The sequence below is a fragment of the Heloderma suspectum genome, chromosome 3 (genome assembly GCF_057233095.1).
Source record: "Heloderma suspectum isolate Gila_16-S chromosome 3, 16-S_ref, whole genome shotgun sequence".
Classification (NCBI taxonomy): domain Eukaryota; kingdom Metazoa; phylum Chordata; class Lepidosauria; order Squamata; family Helodermatidae; genus Heloderma; species Heloderma suspectum.
Genome location: NC_139460.1, coordinates 69,774,367 through 69,796,398, shown reverse-complemented (window position 1 = coordinate 69,796,398; position 22,032 = coordinate 69,774,367).

The following is a 22,032-nucleotide window of genomic DNA, read 5'->3' as shown; positions in this document are numbered from 1 at the left end:
ATTGAAATTGCCTTAGCATTGTAAGCCGTTAAAGAACACTTTTCTCAAATGATCAGCATCTATTACTAGAGCTGCACATTTACAAATTACAAAAAACTTTCTTCCCCGATGCCAAGCAAGCTATTCAGTTGTATACATTTTATCTCTGGAAGTCTTAGCTATGACCTTGAAGTTCCTGAGGCAAACAAGTCCCCCAAATACTCAAGTCCTCTAAATACTGTTTGAGGACCCAAGAGAAAGTGGACTATCAATCTGTCAGAGCAGGAAACAATTATAGATATAAATATCTCTCAGTGGGTATGTGTGTCAATGGCAATATATGGAAAACAGAAGGGACATTTTTGTTAACTTAAATGATGCCACCTTCTGGCTGCATTCACACATAACATTAAGCCATAGTTTATGATAACCATGGTTTATTGCTTTAGAACTGAATTGTCTTCCAGGTTAGCAAACCGTAAGTTCTTCCCCTATTTCTGGTTTGTTTCTCTCCTGCCCATTTTGCAAGCCTTCAGAACACATTCATTTTCAGGCTGTTCTTGCTGGGCACTTCATTTCAGGGTGGACAGCAATGCAAACAAGTCAAGGATAAGCCAAAGTTCTGGGTACAGATATCATGACAAGCCATGGATTAAACAAGCCAGACTTGTTTAAGCCAACAACCCATAGCTCCTCTTTGTGTTTTATAGCTGGTTAACAAATGGTGGTTTGTTGGTGGGGATGAGTTCAGGCACAATGACAAGCTAGGTTTCAACAAACCACACCATGACTTAGGCCTGGTTCATATGTAATGACAACCCAGAGTATGGGTTGACATTGAATCGTGGTTTGTTGTTGAATTGTGGTTTGTTGTTGAATCGTAGTTTGTCATATGGGCAAATCCTGCAATATGGTTTAACTATGGGTTGTGAACCACAATCAACCCAGGAAAAGAACCCATGGTTTGTTTTTGGGTTGTTCATAGTTCACAGCCCATAGTTAAACCATAGTACAGGATTCACACATAACAACAACCCATGATCCAACAACCCACGATTCATTGGCAACCCATACTCAACACGTACTCTGGGTTGTCACTACATGCGAACCAAGTCTTAGTGTTTGTGTGAACCAGGTCTCTGAGTCGCCTGCAGAATACAGCCCAATATCATGTCTGTATGGCAGTGTACACGCTGAGCTGTTGTTTATACAACGTCCTCAACCACTTCAGTGTCAGGAGCAGAGCTGTACTAACAAAGATACGCACATGTGGAACTCTGCTTCCCATTCAAGCTAATTAGGGAAAATAAAGATTGTGAGCAGGAGAGTCTGTCTCAAAAACTTGGTACTTTTGTCATCCAGGAGCGTCCAACTCTCTCTCTCTCTCTCTCTCTCTCTCTCACACACACACACACACACACACACACACACGATGCTTGGCATAGCATATGGAAAGTGCAAAAAGTTATGTAATTGATTTTAGGGGCTCTAGTATACATGCTTGTAGAAAGGAAGAGCTGCACACTGTTCTGCAGATTATATTTTTCCTGCATTGTTTTCCAGTCTTGAATAATGTTTGAGAACAAGGTGATTTTTCTTTTTCTCTCCCCCTGCCCCTATTAAATGCAAACTGAACGCATCTATACATTGTGTATGTTTTCCTTAAAAGCATTCAATAACTGTTTCCTTTAATAAATACTGTCTGTTCTTTGAAGAAGGAAAATATTAATTTGGTCTCCTGCATTCCAGTGCATTTTTCTGTTGCTACTGTTTCCTAAGATAACGCTAGTAGAATGGAAAGGGGCTTGAGGTGATAACATCTTTCTTTTGTTTTCTCTTTACTATTTTTGAGATGAAAACTAGCAATATTAAAAGAATAATTTTGTACTTGTTTTCCCCATTTTACTCACATCTGTTATGACCAAGAGCCTACTTACAGGATCAGTTATTCTGGGATAATAATCTCTGAACTCACATCAAGTTCTTATTTGTTTATATGTTTAAGGGGTCAAAGGACTAAGTGAACTGAAAGACAGTCAACAAGTCTTGGCAAGACTGAGAACTCTTAATTCACATCTTTTTCATCTCATAAAAAGTAACTACATAAACAACATCAGTGTTGCTATTTGTGGTGGGTGGATTTCACAGTTTCATAGAGCACCAATGTGACCTGTGAATGATCCAAGAAAATCAGAACCTGAGGTTAAAGACAAGGGCAACATTTTGCATGTGATGGCACTAGTTTGAAAATGCCGTACTTCCCTGAAAACAGACATTGTTTTGTTCCCAGAGAATCCTCTGAAAAACAACAATTCTGCAAGTTTCCAGCATGTCAGGGGGAAAGATGGTGGTGGTGGTAAAGCTCTATTAACTAGAGCCCATGACATGACAGTCACACCTTCCTTCCAATCTCCAGAACAGCTCTGCAACATGACGGACGGACGGACGGACAGACACACAATCTATTTCTGTAATACAAAGGACAAACAAGGCTACTTTATTTCTTTAAAAAGTCATATACTGCCCTTCAGCTTCCAGTGTGGTTCATAAAAAACAAGATTAAAAAACAAAAATTAAAATAAAATATGAATTACAACATATTAAAAATACACTTAAAGGCCAGGAGAACAGAAACATCTTTGGTGCAAAAGGATAACAATATTGGTGCTAGATGGGACTTTCTGGGGAGGAATTCCACAAATTGGGCACCATTACTGAGAAGGCTGTTACTCTGGTTGCTACCTGTCTTACCTTAGGTCAGGGATGTAGAACAAAAATTGGTTGGGGGAATGGAGGACCCTCCCACCCAGCCCTCCACAGGCAATATGACATCAGGTGAGCTTGGCCATGCCCACCTGATATACTTTGCTCCCTGGATGAACTGCCAGCTTAGCCAAAGGAGTGTCTCCTCCAAGAGGAGAAGGAGGTGGGCTGGGCAAAGCAGAGCTGGCTGAGTCCCCTTCGCTGCTCTGTCAGAAGGGGCCTTGGACGTCTTGGCTTCATTGACCAGGAAAGCCCATGTGGAGCAAAGCAGCTGCACAGGGGAATCCCCACAGTTATCTCCAATCTCTGATTGGAAATAAAGATGGGCATTCCTCTCCCCAGCTCCCAAACTCTTGGCAAGGGCAAGGCTTATGGAGGGAGTGGGGCTTTCAGCACCAAGGGGACAGGGCTCACAGAGGTGGCCCAAGCCTCCACAGGCCAGATGTGGCACCTCTGTGGGTCTGGAGGAGCTAGCACCTTCCCCATGCCTTACCTCAGGAAGTACTAGCACCTGAAGGAAAGCCACTGAAGATTTCCTCAGTACATGGGCAGGCTGCTAGGGGACCTAAGCCACACAGGGCTTTCGTGGTAAGCACCAGCAGTTTGAATTGGGTTCAGAAAGAGACACGAAGCCAGTGAAGTTCTTTCCATACTGGTGAGATATGTTCTCTGCTCTCAATCAACTGCATAGTGGCTTATTTGAGCCGCAATTTCCTAACAGTCTTCAAAGGCAGCCCCATCTGCAGTTCATTACAGTTGTTACCAAAGCATAGATAACCATAGCCAGGCTATCTCTGACCAGGAGAGGCTGTAGCCTAAGCTGATGAAAGGCACTTCTTGCCACACATGTTACCTGGGCTCCAGTGACAAAACTAGATCTAGGAGTGCTCCCAGACTGTGAACTTGATTCTTTAGTAGGAGTGTATCCCCAGCCAGAAAAGGCTGAACACCATCTCATTAAACTAGGGGTGGGCAACCTGTGGCCCTCCAGATGTTTTGGTCTACAGCTCCCATCAGCCCTAGCCAGCAAGGCCAATGGTGAATGATGAGGGGAGTTGGAGGGCCACATGTTGCCCACCCGTGCTCTAAACAGACGAACCACCTATCCACAGAACCCCCATCTTGTCAGGACTGGGTTTCCGTGTATTGTCCTTCATCTAACCTGTTTCCAAGCACTTCCAGTATCTTACCTGAATTAGATGAGGATGATAAATAGAGCCCTCGTAAGGGTGGATGAAGCATTTCCCCAGAGCCTGACACAGGTGGTAGGTCGATCCCAGCAGGGCTGACCAGAACAGTTTGTATTTTGGGGTGTTACCACTTTGGGAATCCCAGCATACTGTATTTCGACACTTGGATGAGGCAAGGTGCTTTGATAGTTGACAGCTCATCTGGAAAGAGGAGGAAGTTTTGGTAGAATTTGGGAGGCCCAAAGTAAGGCAGAGAGGACTTTCCCTTTACTATCTTTGTTCCTTTTGAGATGTTATGATCCCACAAAGCATTGTGGGTGATAACCTAGAGGTGATGATGGCCTACAATAATGATCTCAGGTAGGGGGAGATATGGTGTTCGTGGTCTGACAAGTAAGTAGGACATAGACTACTTCATTTCGTCTTTTCTTCTTAAACATGAAAGTAGAATTGTTCTGCAATTCTATGAGTAGAAAAGTAGCCGTAAAGATGGGTACTGCCCTATTCTGTTAGGATAGATACAGATATAGATATATAGACAGAGACAAAGTTATAGACATATACAACTGTCAAACAGCCTTTTATTAAACATTTAGTTTTAAAAATGTCATTCCCAATCAAATCATTATTGCAATAAAATACATTGTACATAGTAGTTTATAGTAGGACTGCAATTTAACTTTAAGTTTATATAGAATTTTAATAGGTATCAACTAACATATAACCTTGATGATAAGGCATAAAGGGGAATTGCAGAGTGCAACTGCCTTAGGCAACAGATAATACATGATTTTCAGGACTATTTACCTGTTAATCAATAAAATATAAGGCATTTCCATAGTAACCACCATAATGCCTTGGCAGCACTTATGTAACCTCTGGGACATACACAGTTTTTTAGAGTAGCAATTATGCTATCTTAAGTGGCTACAAATGGTCTTTTACACTTCTGCCTGAAACTCAAAAGGCATTAGTATAAAAAGAAAATGCTAGCTGTATCTCATAATATGCAGAGCATTTCTGTAAGGCATGAAATGACCTTCCTTCCTATGACCTCTGTTCTTGACTGAAGCCCGTAAATTGACTTGTTCCTTTAAAATAAGAAAAGAAAATCCTGCTCCCTACGCACCATTCTAGACAGTTTCTTATTACCATGGAATGTTCCACTATGCATAAATATGACACATGATAGTAAGCTGCAAAAATGGATTTCAGACTGAGAGACCCACCCCTCTTGTATCATACAGGATCCTGCTGTGGTGGTCCTGTCTACACCACTGTATATACTGTTAAAATAAGTTCAGAATTGGCAGTGTCTGTTCTAACTTTTGATTCTCATTTTGCCTTGTATACTACTTCTGCAGGCTACAGACTTAGTCCAAGGAGCTTACTCATCACCCTTCCACATTGTGCAGATCAAGGGCTGATTTGGGTATGCATGAAAGGCCATTGAAACAATGGGCAGTATCCAGTAGTGACTTCCCATGAGTGGCCAGCCCTGCTGATTCTATTGCGCCAACAGCACCCATGGCTTGCGCAACGGACTTTTTGATGCATCCGGCAGCAAACTGATGGTACATGTTATCCTGAAACAGACTGAGGCTTTGGCTTCCACTGCACTAGAGCAAATACTAAACAGTGTGATCCAGTAATTAATGATTTCTTTCTTCTTCCAAGCTGGACAGCCTCATCTGTTGTCATTGAAGACTGCGATGCCAATCCAGTAGGCCAAGTTGACATTGGTTTGCATGTACTGAGGGTTAGCACATTGACAATCTAATTCTATTCAAGATGCTCAGAAGTCCCACTAAGTTCAGTGGGCTGGTTTGTTCCAAGTAACTGTGTATAGATAGGATTGCAGCCTTATTCAGTTATCATAACTGTACTAGTATGTAGGTCCTCCTTCCCCTTGAGCACAAGTTGTAGAGGACAATCTGCTTCAGAAATTCGCTGAGGACTGGTACCATCAATGTGCCCATTTTGATCTCAGCATTTATCAGGAGGATAAGGCACAGGAGTGAATTCTGCTGGAGAATGACTGTTTGCAAGATCGAATTTGGTCTCTCACTGAAGGCTGGAATGTTCATGAGATTCTAGAATCTCTTTTGCATTACCTCTGCTCCTGTTAACTGAAGATATGAATGGCATTAAATCAGATTAAATCAAGGTACAAGCTTAAATGGTTGACGAATCAAACTGTCTTCCTTACTTCCCTACATTTCTATACTTCCCAATAGCTGGAGCTCTCTGGGCAGTTAAAAAAGAAGAGGTAAAACCATAACATACAAGAATAATAAAACACAATGTAAAATCTAAACAAATCAAAACATCAACAGAATAAAACCAAAGTAAAACCAACAGCATGGGACAATGGCAGAGCAATGACCTAGAAAGCACTAATACACTTTTACAACTGAGGGACTAAAAAGCCTGGTAATGTAAACAGGTCTTCACCTGGAACCAAAAAGACGACAACGTCGATATCAGGTGAGCCACTCCGGGGGGCGTTTCCCAACTGGGGCACAACCACTGAAAAGGCCCTCTCTCTAGCTGCTACCTGCTTTACCTCAGTTGGTGGGAGAATCTGGATAAGGCTGCAGAAGAGGGCTTTAGGGTCAAGGTAGATATATATATATAGGAGGAGACACTCCTTCAGGTAAGCTGGCATTATGTACTGGTTAATTTCATAGGTGCTGTTATCTCGATATTATGATTAGTATATGGGGAAGAGGAGAACGTTTGGATGTTACAGCTTATGGCTCTTGTAACATGGTCTGTTGTAGGGTTATTTGAGGGTTGTTTCCCCCTCAAGCCATGCCGCCCAGGTTTGGACAATACGATAAGCTATGCCTGGGCAGGTAATTAGGGAAATGGCAGCCGGCATACATCACCGATTAAAACAAGCCACCATGGCTCATTGAAGCCACAACAGCTTATTCGATCATGTGAAGAGTTCTGCCCCCCACCCCACGGGCACACTGCCATTTGAATGAGTGTAATACAAACCATAAATTGGATCAGCAATGTTTGTAGTATATCAGTCTTCCCCATTGTACAAAATTCTCTGTCAGGTGTGGAAAGTCTCAACCTGATCATCTGTAGTACTTATAGCCTGTGCAGAAGATGTGTAAAAGCCATCTTATCATTGAATGCCCAGTTATTCAATGAGCCTCATGGGGACCAAATGGCCAGCTTGAGGGCATTTGGGAAGTCATCTAGCTGACCAGCATCCACAGATGGAAAGTCCTGTCTGAATTTCATGACACTTTTAACAATAGCCAGAGAAACATTGTTGACTTTAGAAACTGCTATCAAGGTCATAATTCCGGTAGTCACAACAGGGATTTCCTTAGCCCATTGTTTGCTGCTCTAGAATCTCTTTTTCTGTTAATAGATAAATTCTTCATCTGCATTTGAAGCTTGTAAATAGCTAATGAAGTGGATGTATCCAGAGAGCTCTGGAAACAATGAGCAGCCCATCTTACCAAAGCATCAGTCTTGTTCTCCAGTGGAGGCCTGCTGCTGCTGTTTCTCAATATGCAAAATTTGACTGGTGTATGTTATGCTCATAGTATTCTGCACAAGTATCAAAATAAAAATTACAATACTAAAAATGGAATGATCTGATACAACAAACTGATTTGTGTACTTTTGAGCAGCAAGGAAAATAACATATTTTTCCCTATTCCAAGCCCAGAACTAAATTGTATCCGCTGTTTTAACATGCATTGCCCATTCATATTTTCAAAAACTGAATGTTCCAGATATTGTATTGTAGCGGTTTTATAACAGCTGGTTGTTATTCCCTGAAGAGGGAAAAATACTCAGGCTCACATATGCCATTAAGAGAGAAGAAGGGAAACCTAACATTTACTTCAACTAAAGATCTGAAAGACATTGTCAAATGTTTCAGTGATCATTATGGCAGTTTCATTAGTATGAGAGTGAAAATGGATTCAGTTCTCCATGGAATATCAGAAGAGACCTTTGGGGTATTTGGTATTACGGAACTTCGAGCCTTCTCCACTATCACTTTTCCCTCCTTATCTGGACCATTATCAGGAAGGGCTCAAGGTGGGTGCTTCAGTGAGCCCTCTGTTTGCCCCTAGATCAGGGATAGGGAAACTCTGGCCCAGAGGCCTGATAAAGGGGTTCCCGATCCCTTGACCCCACCCCATCTGCCACAGAGGGAAAACCTCTTATCTGATCAACAGCTGGTTGGAGAGAAGTGCTTTCCCTGCTCAGCACTGAAAAAGGTTCCCTTTCTCAGAGCTTACCAGGGGAAAACACTTACCTCTGATCAGCTGCCAATTGGAGATAAGAGTGCTTCTCTGTGGGGAAGGGCCAGGGAGGAAGTTGCTGGGTGATTCAGTCCTGCTTCTTTCTGAGCCTTGCCCTGAAGATGCCTGTCCTCCTTACTTCTGAGTAGTCATGCCTAGCTTCCTTGAGAATAGAAATGTTCTTTGAAAGTGCTGCTGAATGATTCAGCCCTGCTTCATTCTGAGCCTTGCCCTGAAGATGCCTGTCCTCCTTACTTCTGAGTAGACATGCATGGCCTAGACACTGCCAGACCTACCTCAGTTCCTCCACTGCTGCATCAGTCTCTCTCTTTTTAGCTTCCTTCTACAAAGCCTCAGTGTTTGATTTCAACCTGGCTGAATGATTAGATGAATTGTCTCTTCCATCCAACTCAATGGGCAGGAACAGGAAGAAAGCATACTTGCAGAAACAACTTTTTAAACAAAAAAAACTCTAATCAAGTAATGTCAAAATAAAGTCATTCCAGATGCTAATAGCAAACTCGGGTGCTGAGCGATGGGTGGAATCAGATGAACGCATGCCACTGATGGAATGGCTTCCATTAGCAGGACAGGGAGAGGAAGATTTCCCCTTCCCAGTGCAACCACCTACATGCCCCCAAATTTTGTATTGGAGGATTGGGAGGATGCTCTGGAGCAGAGATGGGAGGGCACAGTGGGGTTGTAGACGGAGAAGAAGAGGAGGAAGTTTCATCATATAAGCGGAAGTCTGCTTGTGCAACATTGGATTCTGCCCTAGGAATGCTATGTAACCAAAACAAGGCTCCTGAGAAAAAAGAAAGAAGTATCAGCATGCTCGGGGGAATCCTAAGGTTTGGAGAAGTAGAAAAAATATTTTTGGGGGGAAGCCTTAGGGAGCAGAAAACAACAACCCCAAAACAGCCTAATGAGGGCTGACCGTGACCAGTGGCCACAGAACGCTAAGTGTCCATTGGCATGGGGAAACAGCAAAGTAAGGAAAAATGGAATGGAGTATCCTGGGAAAGGGCATGGCTGGCTGGCTGGCTGGCTGGCTGGCTGGAACACTGAACAGGAGCACTCCACACTGTAACATTTTGTAGCAGGTCACACTTGCAATAAATATCTGGTATACAAAACAGAACAGAATGCTCAATTCATGTCTTTGTTGTCCCATTAAATGTGTGTTGCTAGAAGAGTCAATGCTACCAATATTCTGAGCAGATATTTTCTTTTTTGCTGATACCAAAAAGTGCACTTGGACCCCTTCATTCCCAAGTGTCTGCTTTATGCTATTCACAAAAGATTTTAAATTATGAATAACTACTAAATCACCATAATCCCTACCATATTAGAGAATGTAACAGCTTCCCAGGGGGATTGCAATCTGCCATGTCAACAGCCCTTAAATTAAGGGTCTTAATCTGATTAAGGGCAGACTAAGAGTGCAATGACATGATAGAATTCCAGTCTATCCTATTAATTAGCCTTGGATTAGGGGATCTTTTCTTTCATAAAGACTGTTAAAAATTGGAAGTGAAAATGAGAAAGAATAATGTCTTACAATGCATTGTGTTGCACCACACACAGTCTGTAAAGGCACACTGCCATGTTCCAGAAAGTTTTAAATCATCCTAACCCAATCAAACCTTAGGCAGACATTTCTGTAATACCAGTTGTGACTGATGAGTCTCAGGAAACAGGAGAGGCAGAAAAAGGAGTAGGAAGAACATATGACCCAATTCTACTGTCAGGGCCAGTGTCAAGGGTAGGCATGGTTGGGCACCTGCTGAGGGCCTACATCCCAGCAGGGGCCCACTGACAAGAACCCCATGGACTCGCTCCTCCTCTTCATCATTGCAACCTGCTTGTTCACCTGCCTCTGGCTCTGGCCCAGACAACGGCAGTGGTGTGAAAGAGGAGCAGTAGATGCCACAGCCTACTTGCTCACTGGTTCTCTGCCTGTCAAGCAAGCAAGTGGTAGCAATGATGAGGAGCAGGATGAGGAGCAATAGCAGCTGGTGACAATGGAGTTGAGAAAGTAGACTCACTGAAGGAGGGGGATCATTGAAGGTTCTTGTCCAAGGGCCCTCAAAAAACAGGAGGTGGCACTGCCTACCATTACTGTGAAGTGGCTGACAGAGGGAAAATAGATAGACAATTGCATTGAAATCCAAACTCAGATACTCCCTAGATTGTAGGCATTTTTTCTATTACTAGAAAAATTGAAAACATGATAGCTTCAGAAGTTCACCCACGCAAGGGAGACTGCCCATCTTGCCATGGGGATTACATGCATTGAAATTTGTTTGAACATTGGCTTCTGAATCATCTTGCATTACCCTAAATATAGATAACTGACTTCCTGGTCCTCAGATGTCTTTGGGTCGGGTGTGTCATCCCCCCCCCACCACTGTAGAACAAGGATGTGCCTCACTTTCAGTCTTCATGCCCACATCTCCTCTGTATCCACCTGCAAACAAGTGATGAACTGAAATGAAAAAGGGGCTTGCAATTTGTCAATTCTATCTATATCTGTGATCTATTGGATAGGTTTCTGGGCTTGTTTTGAATCCTACAGCAAACTTTGATTTAATTTGATTTTACCTGCCTTGACTTGGGATTGTCTCCAGGTAAACTACATTCCTGCAAAATGTAATTCCTGGTTGAGTGTCATAGCATATGGCCTGACTAGAGGAGCATGCCTTTAACTCTACAGAATGATATAGAGATATCCAGCAAGTGTGTTTAGGAATGTTTTGTTGACATTGTTTGTCACTCATGTACAACATAGCCCTACAAATCACAGACATTGTATCTATGGCATAAGGGCTGGTTTGTGTATACGCTGCAATCGGTTAACAATGCAAGTGGTATATCACTAGTGTTACAACCTATGTCTAACAACGGTTGTCTACATTGATTCCTAATTGAACTCTCTCAGATGTGTATGGTTGTGTTGTCTCCAGGGGAAGCTGGTGGCTCCAGTTCTGGTCTGGGTTTTAGCAAGAACCAACCAGACGTCTAAAGGAGCTATCCAATGTGCTGAACCTTATCCCCCAAAAGGGCTCAGCACCTTGGATAGCTCCTTTAGACTTCCAGCTGGTTGTAACTAAAACCCAGAATGAAATCTATGGCCCACCGTAATTGGAGCTACCAGCCTACCCTGGTTGTCTCCTGACCAAGGAAGCTCTGGCTCATTGGAAGTGTCCTAATTAAATGCTGAAGTAAAACCAGTAACCTGAGGAATGTATGTACCAAATGACAAAAGATGATAATCCATTTGTTGCTCCACTGTATCTGATCGCCAGCGTGGTTGTTGTTAACTGCCCATTTGAGATGGTTGCTGTTAAAAAGTGAACACTGATGAATCATTCCTGAATCAGGTGCCATTGCTGGAATGAATCTGACATATTGGAATTTCTTGCTTCAGTAAACCCAATTCTAAAAACAAGAAAGATGCCACTGAAGCAATACTGGCTTCTAGGCTTCGTGGTGACTCAAAATCAGTGAATGATTTGTCATACATAGGTGTTGGCAGAATTATTTAATATTTTTTTAATGGTAAAAATGAAAACAATACATTTAAAAGGGACCGATACTTATCACTGAAGATAGAAGACCAGAAGTGGAAGGATGCATTTTCTTTTCATAAAAGGTACCATTCACATGTTATGCAGTCTTAAACCTAGGTTTACAGCTGAATGTTCACTCAACAGGTAAGTACAACCCATCAGAGAGCTGGACAAATGCACCTCTGTGGTACATGTTTTTGCAAATTCATTTGTCAGTCTGCATGTTACATTTTTGGGTGCATATTTGAAAAACATCAGCCCTTAAATCAAGAACTGGGGAAGGCAGCGTGTGCACACATTTTGGACACACTAGGTGTCTAATGCCTAATGTGGAAGAGACACAGCTCAGCGGGAGAACCCCTGCTTGGCAGGCAGAAGGTCCCAGGTTCAATCCCCAGCATCTCCTGGTGGAACAGGAAAAACGCTTGTCTGAAAAACTTGAAGACCTGTCAGTGGATGCCAGTCAGTGTCAACAATACTGGGCTAGATGAACCACCGGTCTGACTCGGTATAAGGCAGCTTCCTGTGTTCCTATGTCTACTAAAAATACCCTAACTGATCAGTCCAATTTCAGTAGCACTGCTATCGTGCCTTCCAGAAGTCCTGTTTGTCCTTTTGCTTAAGCACAAAAAGCTTATATTTTCAATACTGAAGGTTTCCAGCTCAAACTCAGCCAATGACCCAAGAGAGTCAGTTAGAAATTTACATGTTCATGCTCAAAACTATTGCTTGGAACTGAAGTGAGATGAGTAGAATGACTGGAATGTCTCCTATGCACAGTAGTCAGTAAATCTTTCCCCCTTAATTGGGAAGAGCCCGGCTACTTTTAAAACCAGGACCTATATTCAGAGCCTGGCATAATGATCGCCCATGTGGAAGAGCAGACAGGCAAAGATTTAAAATGCTATAAAATTCTCCTCGGTTTGATTTTCTGCTGATATTTCTCTCCCCCCCCCCAAAGTGCTCCCTATGCTCTGCTTGAAATATTCATCACCATAATGATTTCTTAGGGCACTGCTCCTGTACATAAATATTAGTTCTTCCCATCAGACATGAGAAACAATTTCAAGGCAACATTGAGTAACAACACATAGGCCTAAATATATTCGTAAAACTATTCATTACTCCCCCCCCACCACTCTTGCACATACACTCTTTGTGTATGTGGTTCCATCTGTTTTTATTGATAAGAAGCATGGTAAGAAGCATATCTTTAATAAGCTAGACCTTCACTGCTTTATCCAGCATTTCAGTTTTATTAAGATCTGACAAAGTGAGGTTTCTGCAGGGCAGGATAAGACCAGAAAAAAGGTGAAGGGAAACCATCACGCATGGGTGGTGGTACTGATTAAGCCTGTACACATGTAACACATCAATTACTAATTCTACTGTGAGGAGAACATTCATATGATGCAAGAGAAGTCAGAAGCCTTCCTCCGGTATCTGTAACGCTGCCCAGGAATGTTCCTTCTTAGCTGGTGTGTGACAGAAGGGAGAAGCTAAGCTAGGCTGGCCCCTTTTGTCATGAGGCTGACAGGCAGAAGTGATGAAGATATTTATTGTAGAGTTTAAGGGTAGGCAACATGGTGCCAGTGGGCATCATTGTTTCCCCAGACACTTTTCTTGCTGCCTACCAAAGTGTACTACCCCCTCACATTTTATTTTCTTTTAAAGTAGCCCATTTCCTAACCAGGAGCTGGTATCACTTTAAAGCAAAGTGTCTATGTGAATGAAGGATGGATGGGGGTGGGTTGTGTATGTGTGAGAGAGAGCATTTATGGGCTGTTAGACAAGGTAAGAGAGAAGAAGAGATAGAGAAAAAGGTAGAAGGAGTTGACAAGCGGGTGGGTGGGGAGAAAAAAGTTTACATTCTGTGAAATAGGTTTATGTTGGTGCTGAAATCCATAGGTTCAAAGTAGGGCTGTGCACTGCTTCAGTCCAAAGCCTGAATAACGAGGCAAAGCGGGCTGATTGGGAGGTGCCTCATCTTGCTATGAAGCAGATCAGAACAGTGCCAAGGTGCCCCAAGCTGTTTTGCCTCGTATATTAGGAGCTCTTCTTATGCCTTCTGAGCAGCCCAGACAGGCTATCTCCAAAATGTATCAGCTTATGAAAGATCACACCAGAGGCAACAAATGTATCAATTTGAGAGAGATTCAGCCACTGAGGGGGTCAGAAGATGGGGGGGAAGGGGGGGAGGGGGAAAGGAGGTGAAGGAGGAGGAGGTAGGGCGCTTTGCTGTGAGTCAGCCTCTGTTTGTTCATTGTGAGAGATGTGGTGTTACTGGAGAGGAGAGGACTAGAAGCTACAGCAGTGGTCTCCAAAGTGGGGAGCAAGCACCCCAGGGGGGCGCAAGATGATCCATTGGGGTGTGTGAGCCACCTGATAATTGAGTAGCCTGCCACTGTCCCGAGAGTAACTGTGCCAGTCTCTGCCAGGCACAGAGACTTCCTCTGCCAGGAAGCATTAACCCTTCACTCTCCTTTGGCAGAACAAAGCCGAGAAGAAAGCGCGTGCTATGACAGCTATGTTATTTTCTCCTCACCCCACCCTTCTGTAATAGGTTTACAGTTCATTCTTGTTGTTTGGTCATTTAAAAATCTAGAAAATGTCATTGTAGTTGCTTATCACTGTAGTTGCTTATCTTCCCCCCCACAACCTTTCCAATTCTCTCTCAACCATTAGTTTGCCCTTACTTTGATTCTATCTATATCTTTATCAGGGATGTCAGAGAAATCTGCTGCGGATTCAAATGAGGCTGGATTCTTTGGAATCTGGCCTCAGGAAGCCGCAGCAGATCAAGACCACTTACCTCTGCTCCAGGAGGACTGGAGGTGGAACGGCACTTGGCTGCTTCTTGCCAGCCAGAGCCGTTCTCCTCCTCCTTGTCCCTGCTGATTGCCATGTCTTTAAACAAAAAAAAAAAAAAGTGATTGGAAGGATGTGCCCATAGACTTATATGCAAATAGAGTCATGAATCTTGCATATAAGTCTATGTGTCCATAGGTTTATACGCAAGATTCACAGCTCTATTTTGTGTAAAAGTCTATGGGCACATGCTATCAGCAGGATGTGTCCATAGACTTATACGCAAAATAGAGCCGTGAATCTTGCATATAAGCCTATGGACACATAGACTTATATGCAAGATTCATGACTCCATTTGCGTATAAGTCTATATGGGCACATCTTCCCAATCGCCATTTTTATTTTTTTTTAAAGACATGGCAATCAGCAGGGACAGGGAGGAGGCGAACGGCTCTGGCTGGCAGGAAGGAAGGTAAGTGCCCCCAAGCCAGTTCCCCCCCCTCCAGAATCCAAGCAGAGCAGAACCGCTCTGGAGGATTCCAGGGGGGAGGAACGGATCGCCTCCCCCTCCACGGATTCCCCACCGGAACAGAAGGTGGGGAATCCGTACACCCCTTATATCTATATCTATATCTATATCTATATCTATATCTATATCTATATCTATATCTATCTATACATACAGAGAGAGAGAGAGAGAGAGAGAGAGAGAGAACACTTTCCTTTCCTTGTTCTTGGCTCCCCTCCACCTCCCCTTCTCAGTTCCTGTACTCCTTCCTTCTCATTTTTGATCTCGTTTCCCTAAAAACAACAACAACAACTTTCTCTTCTTTTAGGATTATAGTTAGTCCCCCCACCCCACCCTGACCTTGCTTGTAGTTTAGTGTTTGCTTTTCTTTTGCTTGTGTGTGTGTGTGTGTGTGTGTGCTTGTGCTGTGTGGACAAGCAAATGGTGTGTGTCAAAGGAGTACATACAGTCCACATTTCCAAAAACAGTGGGCAAAGGACTACCCACATTAATAGCTACTGTTTAAATAATACAATATGACACTGTGTGTTGCAAAGCAAGCAAGCCCAAAATGAAGCATCTTTGGGGTCTTGATGGGAGCAGAGGTGGGCGAGGTGCTGCTGTGCCCTCCTGGCAGGGTTGCTGTGTTGCTTCCGGCCTCTGTCAGTCCAGCAGACGACTGTCATTGCTCTTCATTCATGTCAGTGTGCCCACCTGGCAGGGTTGCTGTCTTTGTTTGCTTCCTGCCTACCAGCCAGTGCTTTCCCAGGCAATTCAGCCAAAGAGACTCTGAGGTTATTGACTCTGAATAGGAAAGTAGTACTATTCAAAGTAGTACACTTCAAAGAAACCTACAGCAGAGATTAGGGATAGTGACCTCCTCATCACTTCAACACCTCACTTGATTATCCCTTTATGAACTTTGGTTTGAGTTTCTGAGAACAGCACATTTTACCTGTGCCTACCACAACCCCCCCTGGCCAAACTGTCTGAAATTTGGCAGGCAGGATGCCCTCCAAGGGGGCTGTGAGATCCCTAACTTTCATGCACTTCTGTGCAAGCAGTGAAAACTTATAGCTTTTTCTTTGAGATATTTCCTTCAAAAAATCAAAACTCACTTGCATCTAGCACAAAATCTAGTGGGCCAAACTGTCTGAGATTTGGCAGATGGAATGCCCTCCAGGGGGGCTGAAAGTTCCCCAGATTTCATGTATGTGTCATGAAAACCGAAAAAAGTTATGGCCATTTGTGTTTTCCCAGGCACATCGATGGGAAAATGCCAAAAATGAGTGATTCAGATATCCCAATCTCACTTTGGATTTGGATCCAAGTCAAAGTGGATGGGGTCTAAATCAGTCCAAAGCAAAGCAGGGCTGCTTTGGAAGGTCTGAAGTGATATCCGAAGCGAAGCAGCGTGTCCATGCACAGCCCTAGTTCAAAGGAGTTGTTAAATGTGTTGGGGATTAGAATCCACCTTTGCCTTGTACTCAGTCTTTTGGGCAAGTTAATTATCCTTTATGACTAGCCATACCTCCTATGGCAGTCATTTTGTGGTAGCGCCTAGGACAGTTTTTCAAATTGCCAAATGTTCCCACATGCTCAAATGTGCCCACAGGCCCATACTGTAGTGCAAAGGACTCAGCTTGGGAGTTCCTCTCAAACTATTTTGTTTTTCCAGACCAGAAAAGCAGCTTAGGTTTGGGTTACAAATGCCTGATGGTTCACTGTTTTATCAGTGTTGCTGGGAAAAGGACAATGGCCAAATTGTTTGTGGATTTGGATTACTGAGTGTCCTGGCCTCCAGTTGTCGACCCCTAACCTAAGTGTGTTAAGAGGTGTGACTTTTTTTCCCTACCTTACACCATTTTGGGTGTGAAGGAGACTTAGTTGAAGGAGGAATTAGTTGTTAGGCGAGTATGTGGATTATGTTGTGTTTGTTATGTATGTATGTATGTATGTATGCATAAATGAGTTGTTTTCTAAAACATATTCAACACAAATTTTCCTACATGTTCTCTATTTGCAAAGACATGGGTTTGAAGTGGCTGGGAAAGACCATAGTTTGACCTAGAAACAGTTCCAGAACAAGTAAGACCCCCCAAAAAAACCTGTTGTCTATGTGATACAATGTTCCTTTAAGATTCACATGCAAATTGAAAGGAAGTAATTCTTTCATCTTTGCTTCAGAGTAACTTTTGACACTGTAACATTTAGCAAGCACTTGGGAGTATGCTGCGTCATGAGGGAGGCATAGGGTTTATTTTGTGCTTTCTGTTAACAGTACAGAAAGACAGATGAGAGTGTGATATTCAGTCTTCTGGAAGCCTTGAACTGCAAAAGGATGAATGATCTTGTAACTGAGCTGGTAGATCATATTTCAGAAGCTAGTGGTTCATTTCTTCACTTTGCTTCAGAATTCCTGTATGTTATGGGGGGAAAGTTAATTCTCTTGTGTCTCATTTGCCCACTGGCAAAACTTCAAGGAAATGTTTTCTTCTTCTCTTGCCAATCCTTTTGTGAATGTTTCCTATACAGTCTATACAGACCGAATTACCAAAACAGAAATGATAACTTGTTCCAGATTGTATGGGTGTCGAGTGAAAGACAACCCAGTTTCTAGCACTTCAGACAACGCTGTAAGAGTGAAGTGTAACTGATGGGACCACTAAGCTTATACAACACATTGATAAATATGGACAAGTATTTTCCAAATTGCATCTCACCACTGTGTACATATAGGCCCTTAGAAAGGTGATCATTTGTAATATTTTACCGAAGGTATCTAGTACCTAATGGATGGGAGTAAACTTCTTCACCACTTGGTAGATGACCTGCTTCCTGAGTACATGCGCATACTCTGGTAAGTCATCACTTGGTAAATGGTTGTCTGAATTTACCATATGTGATCATTAGTGTTGCATTGAATAACAGCAATAGGGAAAGGTATAAAACACTGGCAGCAGAGATTATAAATCTGAAACCTTTTTTTTTTTTTCTGCAGCAAGGGCTAAAACTCTAGATTTGTTTGTGGTGCATAAAAGGCCTGTTGCATTTTATGCACAAATACAGGTTTTCTACCTTGAATTTGCATATGCAGAGAATGCTGAAGGCCTTTCTACATGTGTAGAATATTTGCATATGGATGGACTAACCTAGGTGCTCCCCCCCCCAGTTGTTGTGCTGTGGTAGCAGCAGCTTATAGTTCATTATGGGATACTTTTTCAACATACTGAATTGGCACATCCAAGCACACGAACTCCTGATAAACATACATCCTTATTTGAGCATTATACAGGTTGCAAGTATACAAGCTGCAACTTTTTCTTAAAACCTGGCAGTCAGCATCAGAAAACATTTTCTGGACTGAATGCTGCCCATTTATTGCTTCCTCTTCAGTGACCTAGCTCTTAGTTAAAGGGAAAGGCTTGGTGGAGTAGACTGGAGGGTGACGACTGCTACTATAGAAAATGATGGCAGCTTCATGAAAATCAGTGTCAATTATTGATACAAAGTTTTAACCTGCAGTACTATGCTACTGAAGACAGTAGGTGCTTTCAGACAGATGGCTCCAGCTTTAGTTAAAGGGGTACAAAATCCTGTTGTTTATAAAGATAACATCTGTTGCGCTAATAACTTGGCTTCCATGATCTCCCTGATGTGGTCTACAATCGTGCAAAATTTCAGACTGATCCAATACAAATTGCCACAGGTACAGCAAGTTAAAAATGCTGAAAATTGACACACAGACCCATTTCACTCCAATTTGCAGGACAGCATCTCATATCTTTCTTTCAAATTTTGGTTCAATCTACTAATTTGTGACATTGCATAACATCATTACTGGACACATCTGTTAAGGGGTCAGCCTTAGCTTCCAGTTTCCTGGCTTTGTGGAGTTTGAGCCAACATGAGATAGCCTTAACTCTGGTCTTAAACTGGCAGGTTTCTGAATCAGGCAAAAAGGCACAATTTACAGATGGAAAACCAGAGTTGAATGACCATACAGAACATATACTTGTAAGAAAAAGAAGCAAACTTGTTACTGCCCCTAGTTACAGTAACTTTGATACTGGGGTCATTTAGACCAGGGGTGGGCAGAAAATAGATCTACAGATGTTTTGGAATTCGACTCCTAGCATTCTTGACCATGAGCTATCCTCCTGGCAGAGGCTTCCTGACCGTAGTACTAGTATAGACATATGTGGGACAAGGATAGTCTTAGATCAAATCCACCACCTTCTTTCTCTCAGGCTAACTGCCACTCCCAACTGGCAAATCCCAACTGTCAGTATGGCTGTTCTCTCCCCACCTCATGGAGGAGGGGCCTCTGCAAGAACATAAGAGCATAAGAAGAGCCATGCTGGATCAGACCAAGGGTCCATCTAGTCCAGCATTCTGTTCATGTCATGTTGCATCAGAGCAAGGGTCCATCCAGTCCAGCATTCTGTTCACACAGTGGCCAACCAGCTGCCCTCGGGGAAACCCACAAGCAGGACACGAGTGCAACAGCTCCTTCCTGCCCATGTTCCCCAGCAACTGGTGTACATAGGCATCTGCCTCTGATACTGAAGGTAGCATAGAGCCATCAGGACTAGTAGCCATTAACAGACAGCTCCTCAGGCTAAGGATGGTGGAGGAATGCATCTGGGGGGTCAGGTCTGCCGAGCTGTTGGCAGCTCGGCCTCCCGGACTCTGGCTCGCCTCTTGGCAAGCTGGCCCGACTCGACTTGTGTGAGCCGGGCCAGCGCGCAGACTTCTGCCACAATGCTGAGATTGGCCAGGAGAGAGTGAGGCATTTGCGCATGGGGGCAGTGGCAGCAAGAGTCCTCACTGCTGGCACCCACCACCCACTGCACGCAAATGGCTGCTTCTTCCTCCGGGGACCCAGGAGGGAGAAGCAGCCATTTGTACACAGCTGAACAGCAGCAGGGGCAGGGAGATGAGAGGGGAGCACCACAGCACTTTCCTTTCACACTCCCGCTGCTGCTTCGTCATCGCCCAACCCTCGTCTCTCTCCGCCGGGCCCATCCCTGGCAGAGAGAGATGAATGACAGTTGTGCGATGGCAGCAGCGGTGTGACAGAGTGGTAGCCAGGAGGGATACGTCATGGTGCTCCTTTCATTGTTCCCACCTCATTGCTGCCACTGCTGCTGCTGAGTAACCATCTCTCTCTGCCAGTGTCCATGCCAGCAGAGGGAGGGGCAGCAGTGGGAACAGGCAGTGTGTGTGTGTGTGTGTGTAAATTTGCACAAATTACCACCACAGTTTGTGAAGATTAGGCAAACTCTCTTGCCTTATTTGTGCAAATTATGGTAATTTACAAAAATCACCATGTCATTTGTGCAAATTAGGCAAGGGAGTTTACCTAATTTGCACAAATTGCTGAAGGAATTTGAGCAAATTTATGCACACCCACACACACACGGAACTTGACTAAGTTCCCAATTTCTGAGGAAAGCCCCTGCTTGGCTCACAAATGCAAGCCAAGCCAGGAGCAGTGGGGAAATTTAGCGAGCCCCGAAAGGGCTTTGTTTCCCCATGGTGGCCATCCCTACCTCAGGCCCAGTTGCCAAACCTGCCAGATCACGTTACATCCATCTGCACCAGCATTCTAGCACTACTCTTCTCTTCTGTCTTTTTAAAAGGTGTGGTTTTGACATGGGTAGTGACTTATCAGGTAGCTGAACCTATTATGGCTAAGCAGAGATTCACTATACCCTTTGCAGTAGGTGCCACTTTTATCACCTTTTTAATAAACCCCCCCCCACACCATTTTTAATAGAAGTTTGAACATTTAAAACTATGGTATAAAATCACAATAAAAATAAAACCCAGCAGCATTATAAAGATTTAAAATACAGATACTGAAGCTGAAGCTCAAATATTTTGGCCACCTAATGTGAAGAGAAAAGCTCACTGGAAAAGACCCTGATGCTGGGAAAGATTGAAGGCAAAAGGAGAAGGGGATGGCAGAGGATGAGATGGCTAGATAGCAACACCCATGCAATGAATATGAACTTGAGTGCACTCCGGGAAAGAGCGGAGGACAGGAAGGCCTGGTGTGCTATGGTCCTTGAGGTCACGAAGAGTTGGACACGACTTAACGACTGAACAACAATGTATTTAAAAACAACAGAAACTGAAAGACTAAAATGGTCTTTACCTGGCACCCAAAAGACCACAACGTAGGTGCCAGGTGAGCCTGTCCGGGAAGCTGATTCCATAACTGGAGTGCCACAACAGAAAAGGCCCTCTTCACCTCACTTCCTTTGGTGGGGGCTCTTGGAGAAGGAGAGTTGAAAATGATCTTAGGGTCTGGGCAGGTATATATGGGAAGAGTAAACTGGAAACCTTCAGGTAACCTGGCCCCAATTCATTTACGGTTTTGAATGTTAATACCAGCACTTTGAATCAGGCCCAAAAATGGAGTGGCAGCCAGTGCAGCTGGAAAAGTACTTGTATAATATGATCACATTGGCCGGTCCCCATTAACAATCTTGCTGCCCTATTTTGGACCAGCTGAACTTTCAGGACTGTTTTAGAAGACAGCCCCACATATAACCCATTGCAGTAAACCAGATGAGCAGTTCCCAGAGCATGAATAACTATAGCTAGGTTATCTCTGTCCAGATAAGGCTGTAGTTGGTATATCACCATAAGCTGATAAAAGATGGTCTCTGCCATCGAGTGACAACGTTAGATCCAAGAGCACCCCCAAACTAAGAACCTGATCCTTTAGGGGGAGTGCAATCCCCTCCAGAGCAGGTTGAACATTACTTAGCTGGACAGATGACCCACCCACTAACAGTACCTCCATCTTGTCTGGATCAAGTCTCAGTTTATTGGCCCTCATCCAATCCATTACCATGCCCAGGCACTGATTCAGGACAGCCATTGCCTCACTCGGATTTGATAAAAAGGAAGAATAGAGC